The following is a 16,540-nucleotide window of genomic DNA, read 5'->3' as shown; positions in this document are numbered from 1 at the left end:
CTTATTTGATCTCATCAGAACAATATAACTTCCCCCAGAATAAGAATGAAGGAATGTAGCTGATTAGTATATTCAAAACAAACATTGAACTACACAGAAGAAACATAAAACATTACATGTTCTTTCTCTGCATCACTGCAATAGGGGAGCCATATTTTGTCATATTCCACCATCTTGAAAATAGTTTAAACAGAAATGGCAACATCCCATCCTATTTATGTACCTCTTTTCTTATCTCCAGCATATGCGAAATAAATAGAGCCATTACTCTAAAAGGGATTCCCAGGATTGGGAAACTGAGGCAAAACACGCCTGAATAGCATGCAAGACACAGCCAATTAATAATGAAATGAGGTCTCAAACTCCAGGTTCTTGCCTTTTTCACATAATTCACATTTCGTTTAAAAATGTTTACATGTAAAAGATGGATTCAATTAAGATAATGGAAGAAACCAACTAAACCCATGAGTCATGCACACAGAAATGTGAAACAGATGAGAAGTTCATTTGCAGTCAGTTGTATTTCAGGGGAAAGGAAGAGTAACAGCTCCCACACCAAAATGATGTGTGGGTTTCAGGCAGACTTCCTAATTAAGGACTAACAAACCCAAACCAAAGATGACGACACATCCCTCTGTGAACAAAAAGGGGGAGTTGAGCAAATGTGAGTGGCATGTGAGTTATAAAAATGTATTTAGAAGGCTTGAATATGACAATGACAATGGTTTTCTTTTTTCACAGAGACAAAGTAGAGCAGAGAATTGAGAATACAATTTTAAATAAAGAGGAAAATGAAAATCTGGGTTTGAAAAAACCTCTTCTCAACTGAATAACAATCTCAAAGTTAAATGTTATTGTATTGACTGTAAGCTCCTTGAAGACAGGAACTATGTCTTACCACGTTTTTTTAATCGCAGATATCAGGAAATTAATGAATGTTAAATAATAATAATTGAAGAGGAGAAGCAGAGAAAGAGGAAGAAAAAAAAGAAAGTGAAGAAAAACAGTAAGTGTTATTATCAGAGATCCTATCCTTGTAATGAGAAGTAATCAGGCAAAAACAGGGGTTCACAGAAGTATTCACTTAAATATTTGGCCTTAATTGCTAAATTAAAACCACTCTCTTGATAGTGAAGACAATTGTCTGAATCAAAGCAAAGATTTTAAAGTACACATTCCAACTGCAGCTCTGTCAATTGGCACAGAGTTACAGTTCCTTTCAGAGCTCAACAGACTTAGGACTGTGGTCTGAGTGCAGACCTAGGTGAGGTAAGAGGTGGGACATGGAGCCCATTCCCCTACACCCTGCGAAACTTCCCAGGGTTCCTACCCATGACTTGGCTCCTTCTTTCCCTGACCTTCTCTCTCCACCAAAGCTCTGCAAGGTGGACAGAAGGGAGCTGTCATCATCACTTCTGGAATCATTTCACTCACTCCAAAAATGCTTTACATGTTGCTAAGAAAATGACCAAAACGAATTGTTGATCTCTGTAAGGAAAAACACAACCCCCTTTCACTGGACCTGCATATGTACACAACTCACTGTAGCTGCCTGCATTGCTTCAACTGGATTTGGCTCTGTAACCTGCCAGATGGCAGAATTAGTCTGGCTGCTGTTTTTAAACGCAGATAAGTGTACTCTTCCGTAGTGCGTCTGGATGCTTTTGATGTCAATAATCACACTGAATGATTTGGTTAATCTAGAATAATAATTCTACCCAATGACGCATTACTCGTGTCAGGAGAGACAGGACAGATCAAAAGATTCTAAAAGCAGGAATCTGGTTCAACAGGTGAGCCTGACAGGTACGGCACATCCAGGCAGGCCCTGTTCAAGACCTGTGGCCAGTTAACAGATGAGGAAGAAAGCATGGAGTGCAGATGCAGGTAAGGCACCTGAAATGACTTCTATGAAAACAAGGGGCTGCAATGATCTGGGCTGACATACTCAAGCAGGGATTTCCAGCTAAAGGGACTGGATTAAATAAATGTATTTATGAGTAGCACACACTAAGCCCTAAAATTTAGAATAAAGGATAAAAGTAATACCAATCAATAAGAACAAAAAGAATTGTAGATGAGACGATGTGTCAATAAGAATTTAGGAGATGGAAATTCCAAGGACTAGTTACAACTGACTCAAGGGAGTCCAGAAAACAGGGTCCTACCTGCCTAAGTCAATTCACACCTTAGTTTCCAGCCAGTCGGGCGGGGATATGGGAAGGGGCTGATAGAACAGGACTCATTCAAGTCATTGCAAGAAACAGGGAGACTTCCAAATACACTCACTGACTCTTCCCTCTGGATAACTGTTCCCTCCAACACAGATATGAGACAGAAGGTTTATTCTCTGGTAAAGTTGGACCAAAAAGTCTCTGCTGGGGCAGAGAATAAACAGTGGGTTGTATTACATTCTGTATATTGAACATTTTAATGTTCTGCTCTGTGCGTGAACAAATTTTCCAGGTCTGGGCTTGCAACCTGAGGAGGTGGGCTGAGAATCATGTATAGGGACCAGTAGATATAAATTATCATATGGGGGGAGGGCTCTGTCTTCCTGGGAATCTTACAATGGAGCAATTATACTTCATTTTTCTTGGTTAATTATTAAATAAAATGAGGGGGGGAAATGTAACAAGCAAAACTTTCAGCATACAATTGTTTAATAAATGCTTTATAATAGAGAATTTCAATCACATACAAAAGTAGAAAGAACAGTGGAATGAACCCAGTGCCCACATTCAACAGTTACGAACTTCAGCAATTATTAACTTATGGCCTATTGTGTTTCATGTTTGCACTTCCTTTCTATCCCTTATTATTTTAAAGCATATCCCACTCCTCATGTCATTTTATCCACAAAGAGCTCAGTGCGTTTTTCTAAAACAATAAGAAGTATTTTAAAACCTCACAGATTTAGAACCAGCCTATAGGTATACATATTTATCAATGATCACGTTTATTGGTTGAGTTTTCTATACTCATTTTCTTTTTAAAAAAAAAAAAAGAAAGTAAACCTTAGAGTCAGGATATTATGGTGTTAGAAAGCCACTTAGAGATATCATTTAATTGCCCTTAAATAACCAACACAATATCTTAAGGGCAGGGTGTTTAAGGGACTTCCTGAAGATGAGGTGCTGGTTGGGGGTGAAGTCTAGACTAGTCCGCAGACCTATCTGGAATCAATGAGCTTCAGTTTAGGGCTGTATGGATTGTGTAGTTTAGTAAAATCTGCTATTTACTATGATGACTTGCTATTGTTTAAAATCAGCTAAGCGAGCACCATGTTTCCTTGCATGGTCTGAGTTAGGATTGGCCCAAAGGGAAGTTTATTTGACATTTCCAAGGTGGAAGGTAAGCAGCAGCCAGGGTCACACTGGGAAGATCAGTGAGAGTGAGGCACTGCTGCAACCCATATCGTGCACGTTGTCACCGGTGGGCTGGGTCACCTTGATGGCGTGGGGCAACATCCGTTCTTCCAACAACTCCCTGATCCTCTTCCTCAGCTTCTCCATGGCAAAGCGCACCAGCTCTTTTGCACTCACCCAAATCACCAAAGCAGGAAGCTTAGAAGCCAGGACCACCAGGAGTTCCAGGGAAAGACAGACACAGGTTCCAGTTTATCCTCACAATTTTCACTCTGTTGTTGACCTCCCACACTTCATGCCCGTTTTCCCTTTTCAAATTCCCCCAGCTGACTTAGGCTCAGCACTAGCCACTGAGCAACACACCAGCTCCCATAATTGTATAAAGTCAAATCCTTATAATAAATCCCTTTTATTATTTACTTATTTTTAAAATGTTCAATTACAATTGACATTCAATATTATGTTAGTTTCAGGCGTATAGCATAGTGGTTAGACATTCATATAATTTAAGAAGTGATCCCCTTGGTAAGTCTAGTACCCACCTGGCACCACATAGCGTTATTACCATATCATTGACGATGTTCCCTCTCTTGCACTATCCCTGTGACTGATTTGTAACTGCCAATTTGTACTTCTTAATCCCTTCACATTTTTTCACTCAGCCCCACCCCACTCCCATCTGACAACCATCAGTTTGTTCTCTGTATCTATGTTACATGTATCTATGTTCTATGTTTCTGTTCTGTTTGTTTATTTTGTTTCTTTCAGATTTTACATGTAACTGAAATCATATGAAATTTGTCCTTGGCTGACTTATCTTACTTAATAAGTCTTGGTCCAACCATGTTCTTGTAAGTGGTAAGATTTCACTTTTTTTTTTTTTTTTAATGACTGAGCAGTTTTCCATTGTATATATGTACCACGTCTTTTTTATCCACTCATCTATGAATGAACACTTAGGTTGCTTCCATATCTTGTCTATTTATTGTATATGAAATGTCTTTCTTTGTCTATTGTTATAGCCTTTGTTTTAAAGTTGATTTTGTCTGGTATAAGTATTTCTATCTCAGCTTGTATTTGTTTGTTTTCATTTTCATGACATACCTTTTTCCATCCCTTTACTTTCAGTCTCTATGTGTCTTTCAATCTGAAGTGAGTCTCTTGTAGGTAGACTGTGTAAAAGTCTTGTTTTCTTATCCCTTCAGTCACCCTACAACTTTTGATTGGAGCATTTCAACCTTTTACATTTAAAGTATTTGTTGATAGATATGTAGTCATTGCTATTTTATTATTTATATTTTTGATCCCTTTAATATTTCTCGATCCCTTTAATGTTTCTTGTAATCCTGGTTTGGCGGTGACAATCTCCTTCATATTTTTCTTATCTGGGAAACTCTTTATCTCTTCTTCAAATCTCAATTATAGCCTTTCTGGGTAGAGTAATGTTGGTTGTAGGTCCTTGCTTATCATCACTTTGAACGCCAATCCCTTCAGGCCTGCTAAGTTTCTGTTGAGAAATTGGCTGACAGGGAATTCCCTTGTTCGTAACTAACTGCTTTTCTCTAGATGCTTTTAAGATTCTCTCTTTGTCTCTAACCTTTGGCATTTTAATTATGGTATGTCTTGGTGTGGGCCTCTTTGGGTTCATCTTGTTTGGGACTCTCTGCACTTCCTGGACTTGTGTGTCTATTTCCTTCTCCAGGTTAGGGAAATTTTTAGTCATTATTTCTTCAAACAGGTTTTCAATTTCTTGCGCTCTCTCTCTTCTTCTGGTATCCCTATGAGGTGAATGTTGTTTAGCTTGATGTTGTCCCAGAGACCCCTTAAGCTATCCTCATATTTTTTTTTTTTTTTTTAAGATTTTATTGGGGAAGGGGAACAGGACTCTATTGGGGAACAGTGTGTGCTTCCAGGACTTTTTTTTCCAAGTCAAGTTGTTGTCCTTTCAATCTTAGTTGTGTTTTTTCCAAGTTCAGGTTGTTGTCCTTCCAGTCTTAGTTGTGGAGGGCGCAGCTCAGCTCCAGGTCCAGTTGCCGTTGCTAGTTGCAGGGGGCACAGCCCACCATCCCTTGTGGGAGTCGAACCGGCAACCTTGTGGGTTGAGAGGGCACGCTCCAACCAACTGAGTCATCCGGGAGCTCAGCGGCAGCTCAGTTCAAGGTGCCATGTTTAATCTTAGTTGCAAGGGGCAGAGCCCACCATCCCTTGTGGGACTTGAGGGATTGAACTGGCAACCTTGTGGTTGAGAGCCCACTGGCCCATGTGGGAATCGAACCGGCAGCCTTCGGAGTTAGGAGCACGGAGCTCCAACTGTCTGAGCCACTGGGCCGGCCCTATCCTCATATGGTTTTATTCTTTTTCTTTTTGCTGTTTTGAGTGGGTGTTCTCTGCTACCTTGTCTTCCAAACAGCTGATTCAATTCTTTGCTTCATCTATTCTGCTGTTGATTCCATCGACATATTCATTTCAGTTATTGTGTTCTTCATTTTTGACTTCTTTTATGGTTTCTGTCTCTTTGTGTAAGTTCTCACTGATTTCATCTACTCTTCTCCTAAGCTCATTGAGCATCCTTATAAGCAGGTTTTGAACACTGTATCAGATAGATTGCCTCCATTTTGTTTAGTTCTTTTTATGGAATTTTATCCTGTTTTCTCATTTGGCATATGTTTCTTCATTCTGGCTGCCTCCCTGTGTTTGCTTCTATGTATTAGGCAGATCTACTACATCTCCCAGTCTTGGCAGGGTGATCTTACATAGCAGGTGTCATACGAGGCAGAGTGATGCCGTTTTCCTGGTCACCTGAGCCAGATGCTCCGGAAGTGTCTTTTGTGTGGGTTGTTTGTGCCCTCCTGTTGTAGTTGAGCCTTAATTGCTGTTGGCAAGTCAGTGAGTGGGATTGACCCTCATGTTGACTGGCTGTGAGGAATGGCTGTGACTAGAGCAGATGAGCTGTTGTGCAGGGTCTGACCCCACAGAGCGGATTCACTTTATCAGGGCTCTGGTGTCCGCTGAGTCCCTTTGGGTGTGTCATTTGTGTAGCTTATTGGGTGGTGCTCTGGTGTGGTCTGAAGCCAGCTACCAGTTATGTTGGTTCTGGGGCCTCTTGGGAGCGGCTCCGGTACAGGCCCAGGTCAGCGCTGCCTGTGCCCAGCCTGGGCCACCCGGTAGGAGCTGCAAAGTGATCTGCAGTTGGTAGTTTTCTGTGCCAACTTAGAGGCACCTGGGAGAGGCTGTGCTGCAAACTGAGGCCAGCTTCCACTAGTGCAGGGGCTGCTTAGCAAGAGGTACAGAGCATGCTGAGCCCAGCCGCTCCTTGTTTGGGGTTTTTGGATCTTTGAGAGATTTTAGAAAAGTTCACCATGTGGCCCAAAGCTGGCAATTTGTGAGGAACAGCCACTGAAAGATGTTCAGGCTGGGGCACTTGTTGGGTAAGGTGAGTGGTGTACGCCAGGTTAATGGAGAGCACAGATTTGGCACCTGCCTGCGCCAGGCCAGCTGGGTGAGGGGAGGGCTCAACAAAGGGACGACGGCACTTGCCAGCACTTAGTCTGGAGAGAGTGGCCCTGTAGCCCTCCCTAAAGCCAGACAATTCTCTTCCTCGCCATATGTCCCTGACACTTTTCGAGCTGCTGCCCCACTGCTAGAGCTCAGAGCAAGTGAGTCCATTGGGAAGTCAATGTGCAGGCCCTTTAAGAGGAATGCCTGGGACTCCAGTAGCCCTCAGTCTCACCTGGACAAAGTCCCCTCTGATTTTCACGGCCAGATGTTGTGGCTACTCCTCTTCCCAGCACTGATGGTCTGGGCTGGGGAGCCCCATGTGGGATGCGACCCCTCACTCCTCAGAGGGTACCTTTGCAGCAAAGATATCCCTCTCGATTCTTAACTGCCACACAGAGGTGTAGGACCAGCCCATTCCACATCTCTATCTCTCATACTAGTGTTGACGTGACTTATTCCTTATATCCTTAGTTCTAGGAGCTCTGTTCAGCTAGTCTTCGGGTGGTTCTCAAGGGTAGTTGTCCTATAATTCAGCTGTAACTTTGGTGTGATTGGGGAGGAGGAGAGCACAGTGTTTACCTACTCTACCATCTTGATAGGAAGTTCATAAATCACTTATTACGCAGTGTGGTCGCACATCTCTGAACCCTTTCTTATACACCTGCATGGACAATTCCACTGAGATAAATTAAAAATGTATGGTATAGACATATTTGAAAATTGTTATTGGCTACCATGTTGTATTGAAATAGTTCTTTTAAGATAGCACATTTCTCAAAATCATGAAAGAAGATGTCTCTGAAATGCACATGTAATTTTAATTTATACAATATTTTAAACTTTCCATAGCCTGCCCACCTCCATTATTTAAATAGATAAATTTGTAAGACTATGTAAGCATTTAGCAGAGGAAGTTTGGGGGGCATCTTGTTAATAATTGTGAACAAGCTTAATTAAATTGAAGTTAGAAAAACTATTTTGTTAGCTCTTTAGAACAGTAGGGTTATTCAGCTTAGTTTCCTATTTGTCCACAGAGACATGGCAGATCTTGAGTGTAGGGGTTTTCTCCATTGTAAATGTGAGGTGTGGGGCCTGGTTCAGAGGATGTACCTAAGGATCTCATGGGGATAAAATACAAAGATTTGGAGACGTGCATTCCAGGTAGAGGGATCAGCCAATGCAAAGGTCCTGATGTAGAAATAAGCATGTGAGTTCAATGTAGCTGAAGCATGAAGAGGGCAAAGAATGTGGAAAGGCAGCCAGCTTACATAGAGTCTTCCGAGCCTTATGACTCTTATGGGAAACTATGAGACATTTTAATCAGGGAAGAAATCTAACCTGATTTACGTACAAATATTAAAGAATCTGTCTTGTTAGAGGAACAAGAACTATAAGGAATAAGACTGGTAAAACATCAGCCATCTTCTTGAAGGCATTCTCCGTGATGTGGTGAATCTTTACAAGAATTATAAAAGACTAGCGCCCACAGGACAGTTTGCCCTCGAGGTTATCCAAACAAAAAGCAGGGTAACAATCTATGGGCATCTTTAACAACTAGGCAGTGGTTGCTGAGTCAACCCCACCACCGTGTAACACTATGTAACAATTAGGCATCAGTGCTGTGTTTCACTGAACTGAGTGGCCAGTGGAAGTGGGTATTCCCCTCTTTGGGGACTGAGGATACCGGCGAGAGCCTGTGAGGCCTGGAGTGGCATTAGAAGGTCACAGGCTCCACTGAGTGTAAGAGTCACTGCTGGAGGGAATTCTTAACCTCTGATCATCGTATGCTAGGCGGGCTCAAACCTCTAACGAATTCCTCTATCCTGAAAAGTGCTGAGAAAACTGTTAGGAACTCAAATGAGGAACTGCCCTTACAGGCAAGGCACTTAATCATTTGAGAACTATCTTATTTACAACTGATTTATCTCAGAAGTAATTTGTTTTGTTACCCTGTTTATTTCAAATATTTTAAGCTCAAGTTTTGCTGTGTAGGAAGACCTCAGACAAAACCTTAATGTCCTTACTTGCAAGGCCTGCTGAGACTTCGAAATGGGTCCTTAGAGATCGGGAAGTGAGCGTGGATCTGCAGAGAATGTGCTAGAGAGTCTAAACTAGCTACAGACTTGGGTCTTGCTAGAATTGCCAGCAGCCCAAAGCACAGTGTCTGAGGGCAAGTAGAAATGCAGATGTAATCCAGGATGCTTTTACTGCTAAGAGATCTGAGCCAGTGGGTTAAGTAGGGCACTTTTTCAGATCCACAAATGGTAGAATCATGGTCCTAAAGACTTTTGAGTGAGGAAGGGAAGGAAAAGACACAATCAGAACAGGATATTTGCAGGTATAAGGGCAGGTAGGGGTTAAAAAGTAGTCCCAATGCTCGCCAAGTATATTGTGGTTAGAGCTTTATCCCAAAGGGACAAAAGAGGGCAAATTTGGACCCCACTCAGACCAAATCCTAAAAGTACTCCAGAAACCACCTGCTGGTAGGTTTAAAGCCAAATTGGTCAGGATTGAGTAAGGCACTAAGCAAGAATTTAAGAATTCTGCAGTTCCTAGCTGAGTAAAATTAGAGGAGGTATGCCTGAGAGCCACAGGCAGTAGATTCATGCTGACCGGTACAGAAAGCATCCTTTCTTTTGTTGTTCATTATTGCACATTTCCCTTTAGTTTTCCTGTGATAACTCTTTTCCTGCTCATCATGACATATTTTACACAGAACAGGTTGCTAAGATGCAGAATTTTAGGTAATGAGATATCAAGCACTAACTCAAAAGTTGATTTATGATCATTGAGATGAGACAGTGGGCTCTATCCACTTCTAGGCAGAACAGTGATTAAATATCAATTCATGTTGAAGGTGAAAGCTTTTGCTTCAAACTTTTATTGTCTACTTCTACTTCATGGTCTAAATCATGTGATAGCAAACTTTTTCTGTAAAAGGTCACATGGGAAACATTTTAGGCTTTGCAGGCCTTCTGGTGTCTGTCGCAACTACTGGGCTCAGCTACAGACAATATGTAAACAAATGAGCACATGTTCCACTACAACTTTATTTCTAATATCAGGTGATGGGCCAGATGTGGTCCATGGGATGTAATTTGCTGACCCCTGGTTTATATCAGCACTCTCTAAGCTTGTTTGGTCATACATCTTATATATGCATAAGAACACACACACACACACACACACATACTTACATATACTTGATATAACATATGTATGTAATACAGTATACATACCCTGCAGCATGTCCATAAAGTAGTAATTTTTAAAAGCAGAGATTAAAATATAAATGAAAGTTCTCAATTGATCAGCCTGTGTACCCACTGGGGGACAGGCACCCCCCTACGGAAATCCCTTGCGTTAACTCAATGAAAGCATGCGAGTGCACTTGTGTACTGTGCTGTACACATGGAAGTTCTCATCTGCATTATAACCCACTTCATGGTGCAAATGTTGAACAGTAAAATAAAAATAGCTTTGAAGTCAAGTACAAACCTAGATTTAATTCTACCTCCCCCATTTACTAGGTAGGCATGTGACATGGGGGAAATAAATCTCTCCAAGCTTAGTTTTCATCTCTAAAAAAATGAACATAATAATATACAATGACATGTTTGATGAGTAAATTTAGTTTATTTTTAAATGCTCGAGAAGTCCCAGAACACCATGAGAGCTCAAAAACTTAGTCAGTCTCTTTCCACCAAAATCAAAAGTAAAGTCTGACTGAAATGTCACATGTATAAGCCACGATCAACAATAGAACTTTCCCATCTTCTTTTTCCAAATGATCGCTCTTCGCCTGCCCCAGTCACTGGCCAGCAGGCCCGCGGACCTCATCACTCAGACTAGAAACCACACAGCGCTGCCTCCACTGCAAGGGCTCTGGGGTTCCACTCTTCATCTCTGCCTCCTTAGCCACCCCTACATCATAATTTACTGCCATGTTTTCCCCAAAATAAGACCGGGTTTTATATTAATTTTTGCTCCAAAAGATGCATTAGGGCTTATGTTCGAGGATGTCATCCTGAAAAATCATGCTAGGGCTGATTTTCCGGTTAGGTCTTATTTTGGGGGAAACTCGGTACCTACTATCAATTAAGAGACTGACTTATATCTTTAATTTCTCTTCATTCTTTAGAACTATTTTTCTTGGCGAGTTAGGGGAGCCGACAGTGAAATTCACAGCCACTTGGCCACCACTCACCAGCCTAAAGAAGCTGTAAAACTTGAATTATAATCTCCAGGGTGTTTTCTTTATCCTTTGGAGACAATCAAACCATTGGCTGTGAATCAAAGATAGTTATCAGGAATTAGGATGATAATGGCAGAAAGATCTCTGCAGCGTGAACAGAACAAACAGTGTGCAGAAGCTCTCTGGCTCTCTAATAGCTAACCTGTGATATAAATAATCAACTCTAACAGGGCAGTGCTGAACTTGTATTTCTGTCTTCTCTTGCCTAGAGAGAATGACTAACTTGGGCCCATGAGCACCAATTTCTAGTTTTCCCAAATCACCTTGTCGCAGCTCTTAACTACATCCTTCACACAGAGAATCCTCAAAATGTTGGTTTATAGACAAAAACAATGAAAACCCTCAGAAATTTCATGGCAAGCGCTGAGAGAAAATATGCTAATGCTCTGTCACAGAAGTTAATGCCAAGTTCCTCTCAATAACATCCAACAGAGACACTGCCATTGTTCTCGATGGTTATCAATCCACTAATGAGATGAGCCAAAATGCAATCCAGACTAACCTATCTCAGCAGGACTTCCCAGGTCACCTTTCTTAGACCAAAGCCCTTCTGGTTCCGTATTGAACAGGACAAGACTGTTGTCATTAGGCAGAGTGGCACTGGTAATGTGATCTGAATCGGATTCCCGGGACCCCAGCAAGGTGACAGGAGGGAATCTGTGTGAACCTTACTTGAAACTGTTCAGAAGAACAACCAAAAGTTTTGTTACTGATATTTTCAGCTGGATTTGTGTTCCTAGCTGTTGGCTGGATTGGTACAAAAAGATCAAAGATTATCCTTCCCTTCAAAGAGTCTCCTTTTGGGAGGAAATAAAAACCTCCTGGTAGCCAAAGATCTATGTTGGTTTGCATTCCCCCTCCCTCTTGCAGCCTTTCCCAATGATTTCACAGAGGCCACAGCATTGGTTAGGCACAATTTAGTGAAACGGGTTTCTGCTTGAAAAGGCTGATAAACTGAGTCTTTTGACAATAATTTTTATCTGAGGCTTTATTTTTAGATTCATGTCTCTTTAATTTTATTTTTACGTTTTTCAAAATGACCAAAAATTTTACAAAATATAATACAACAGACATCTGCGTATCCATCACAAAAATTTAATAAATTTTAACATTTTGCCATATTGGCTTCAGAATTTTATTTTTTAAAATATGGCCTTCTAGTTTCAGCTGTACTCTCCATCCCCCATCTGTTTCTCCTCCCACCCCCAGAAAATCAATCTCCTGAACTTGAGTTTTAGCCTTCCTTGTATTTTCAAGTTTTGTAATAATTGTATACAATTTATCATTTTGTTTCAATATTAGCATTTATATAAATGCTATCATTGGCACATATCCTTTGCCACTTGATTTCTTCATTCAAAATTACGTTTTCATTACATGTCAGTTATGTCTCAATAAACTTGAAAATGATAATGTATTCAAGAATTTCTCATGTTACTCCATATATTTTAGATCATTTAGTTTAATCATGATATAGTCTTCCACGGTGCCCCATGTTTTTTCACCCTATTTCTGTTGTTCTTCACTATTTTGAAAAATTACCTCTGTGAGTGTTCTTATACTTGGATCTTTTCATCCAATATACACATGCCTTACTCTGTAGATATTGATTTTATCAGTCTCCTTTTTTTAGGTACAGTTATAAAAAACAAAATAAAAATAGAAATTTCACTTATATGTGGATTCAAAAACCAAAATAAATGAACAAATAAAACAGAAACAGACTCAGATACAGAGAATAAACTCATGGTTACGAGATGGGAGGAGTGTTGGGAGTCTGGGTGAAAAAGGTGAAGGGATTAGGACGTACAAATTGACAGTTACAGAATAGTCATGGGATGTGAAGTAAAGCATAGGGAATATAGTCGATAATATGGTAATAACTGTATGGTGCCAGGTGAGTATTAGACTTATCAGGGGGATCACTGTATAAATTGTGTACATGTCTAACCACTTTGCTGTACACCTGAAAATAATATAGAATGTCAACTGTAATTGAAAAATAGAATTTTTAGAAAAAGAAATTTAAATGCAAAATGTTCAGCTCACCCCTTATTGTGTCATTCACATATGCATCTGTAACAACCTTCTGTGCTTCCCAAACACTTGTTCTGAATTAAGAAAAACTTAGCTTGTTTTCGTCAACTGTAGTATCACCTGTAATGGCAGCAAAGCAACTCAACATTCATCTATTAACTTTCTGAGGGTTGTTATTTTCTAAGGACTTGCTATTCCATGACCAAAGGGAGAATATCTGCATTCACAGGAGAGAAACTATCCAATTTTGAGAATATGGCTCATTTCTAAGTTTCAGTAAAAAGAAAGTTTTTCCAAGAGATCTTCAAACTGTGGTTTTAAAATGGTTGATTCTGGGATCCCTGACTATGGAAATATATATGATTCCATGTTTCTCTCGTGGCAGGTCCTGAACCACTCTCCTCCACACTTAGACCATAGCTCGAGCAAACTTGTAGTTTGGGATTTTTGTCCCACCAGACAGTGTGTTTCCTCTTCCTCTCTTCCAGGACATAAGGCGCCTCCAAACTCTAGGCAGGGTCCAGGCTGAGCGCCCCATGATCAGAGCCCTTTCTGGTGCTGCCCTGCTAAGTTGGCAGCTCCTCCCAAGCCGAAGCGGCTAGCAGGCCTCCTGGGCTTCCTAGAGGTCATGGCACCAGCACAAGGGATGCTAAGCTGAAGACTGGTTGCCTGTACCTCCCAGAGCCAGAGCATTCAGCTGTATTTGCAACCCACACCACCCCAAACATCTTCAGACTCTTGACTTGTCTATCAGCAGCGTATTTCGCATTCCCCACAATTTTTTGACCTCATGTTACCCTGTGTTGGACACTTCTCCCGTCCATACACATCTAATTCCCCATACTCCTGTTTCGTTGGCCTTTTTCTACCTGTAAGACCTTGTCTATCAACTTCTCTATGAGTTACTTCGTCAATCAACTCAAGGTCAACAATAGCATTAGCAGTTTCTGATTTCATTTATACAAAAAGTTTTGTGTGTGCCTACTATGTGCCAGCCACCATGACAGGCTGACAAGTCAACAGGCACCTACAATGCCAGATGATGAGGGGCCATAAAACATGATAGCCACCAGCCAGACTTCCTGAAGCAGAGAATGGAGACAAGGAACGGGCTACGGGAACATTATTTTCAGCAGAGCAAGCCACAAATGCAGAGTCCCAAAGGCAAGAGAAAGCAGGTCAACTGCAAAACCTCTCTAAGTGGCACATTGGTAAGAAGGAAAAATATGAAATTCACATAGTTAGCTGTACTCAATGCAGCTTAGTCTGTTTAAAAAAATGTAAAAACACAATCTGGTTCACCCAATCCCCCAAAGTAGAACCACCTGAAACAAATACACACTAAGGATCAGTGTTATCACCTGTGACAATACAGGCCTCAGGAAAACAAAGGGCAGGGAATTCATTCCCTATCTAACTACAACATTGAGTTCCTCTTACCCATTTCCTCTTGATTGAGTCACAGGGTGATGTTAAGTCAGACAATGATTTTAAGGTGAAATGTAGTAGTGGGTCCAGAGTAGAGGTGAGAAGAAGGGATTCAAAGTGGTACATTTCTTTCTATAGTCGTAATTAAATTTAAGCCTGAAAGGCCTAACAAGTCTAAGAACATTTGATTATGCACCCTGACTCATCTCCAGGCAGGACTCCTTTCTGAGTCTGGCTAAGATAGTGGTATCAATGTACAAAAGTGACACCACAAGAGCCACTGGCTCACTAGGTAGCAAGAGAGGAAGTGGAGGTCATTTCAGTGTGGAAACTGAGAGAGTGATTTTACAATGAATCAAATGTTGATGACTGCCAGTCCCTTAGGGCCCGTGGTTTTTGAGCCTTACCTGACCATCTGTGTAAGGTCATAGGCCTCAGATGGAAAGAGAGGACAAAAAAAGAAAAAGAAAATGGAGGAAAGAAATGCAAGAGGAAAGAAAGAAGGAAGGAATAAAAGAATTCAACTGATTCTCTTGGATCAGACCAAAAAAATAAATCATAGCTCTTTGGATTTTGAAATGAATGATTCACAGTTGTCAAGCATAAACACTTTTTTTCCTATACTAGTACACGATAAATAATTCACTTACCAGAATTCCTACTCACTAGAAAATGGCCCATTTAAGTTAAGCCTAGAATATACCTAGTGCAGATGCTGCCCTCCTGTGGACTGTAGTGGTATTGCTAATTGTCCTGTAATAATTTTAAGCAAACTTTTGAAGATTATGCAATGTGGACCCATTTGCAACCTACAATTTAGCTCATATTAATTTATTCAGAAATAATTACTTTTGCATAAATATATGGGAGGTGTTTTTTTAATAAAGAAAATGTTTTGAGATTACTAATTAAAATAAAAATTTGTCCCTTAAAATCCTTGTTTTTTACATCATGGATCATGAAATACATTTTGTGAAATTCATTTTGAGCCATGATCAGCCTTCTTTTAAAAAGTTATGAAATAGAGCAGAAAAGAATAAATAGAAAATATTAGAAAGGATTGCCCAGATCCTTAGCCCGGGCACACTAAGAAATGGTCATTGTGAAGTGTAAGTGGTGTAACACCCACCTGACAGACTAACATCATAAATGCATGTCTTAGCTAGGAATGGTCATTTGATCTTTTTCTCACTAGTAACTCACTTTATGTTCTGGCGTGTGATCGTTAACTTGACTATCAGCATAAAGGACCAATGTGATAGGCAGAATTCTAAGGTGGCCTCCAAGCTTACTTTCCCCTGGTGGACATACTTTGTATAATTTCCTCTTGAAGGCATTCCGATCACCTGCGTCAAGTGGAGTATCTCTCCCGTGATTATATTACTAACCTGTTGCCTTTCGAGCTAATCAAAATGGAGATCACACAAGTGGGCCCAATCTAATTTAGTCAGCCGTTACAAATACCTGGGCCTCTCCTGAAAGAGGTTTGAGGCATAAGGAGAAAGCCCCACGACAAGGGAGGATGTTTAGGAACTGAGACGGACCCAACACTCATAGTTGGAAGAACAGGGGCCCCGACCCTCCAAATGCAAGGAAGTGAATGAGTGTGCAAGACCCCAAGTTTCAGAAACAAAGGCCGTGGGACATCTTGATTTCAGCACTGAGAAACCAGAGCAGAGAACCTGGACTTAAGACACAAATGGTGAGTTAAAAAACTTGTGTTGTTCTAAGCCCCTGCATTTATAGCAAATTCTTTATGCAGCAATTGAAAACTAATACAGTTAATGTTCCACAGTCTAATTTTATATTTCACAATTAGTTGTAAAGCAAAATGCGGTATAACTTCATCCTCTGTCTGCAAAATTCTCGGGACTTTCCACTGAGTTTGGGTAATGAACTTTCAGTACTTACTTTAGGCTCCTTATCATAACATGTCCTAAGTTCTTGACAATTT

Source organism: Rhinolophus sinicus, linkage group LG04, assembly GCF_036562045.2.
Source record: "Rhinolophus sinicus isolate RSC01 linkage group LG04, ASM3656204v1, whole genome shotgun sequence".
In the NCBI taxonomy this organism is placed as follows: Eukaryota; Metazoa; Chordata; class Mammalia; order Chiroptera; family Rhinolophidae; genus Rhinolophus; species Rhinolophus sinicus.
Note: the sequence above shows the minus strand (reverse complement) of the source record.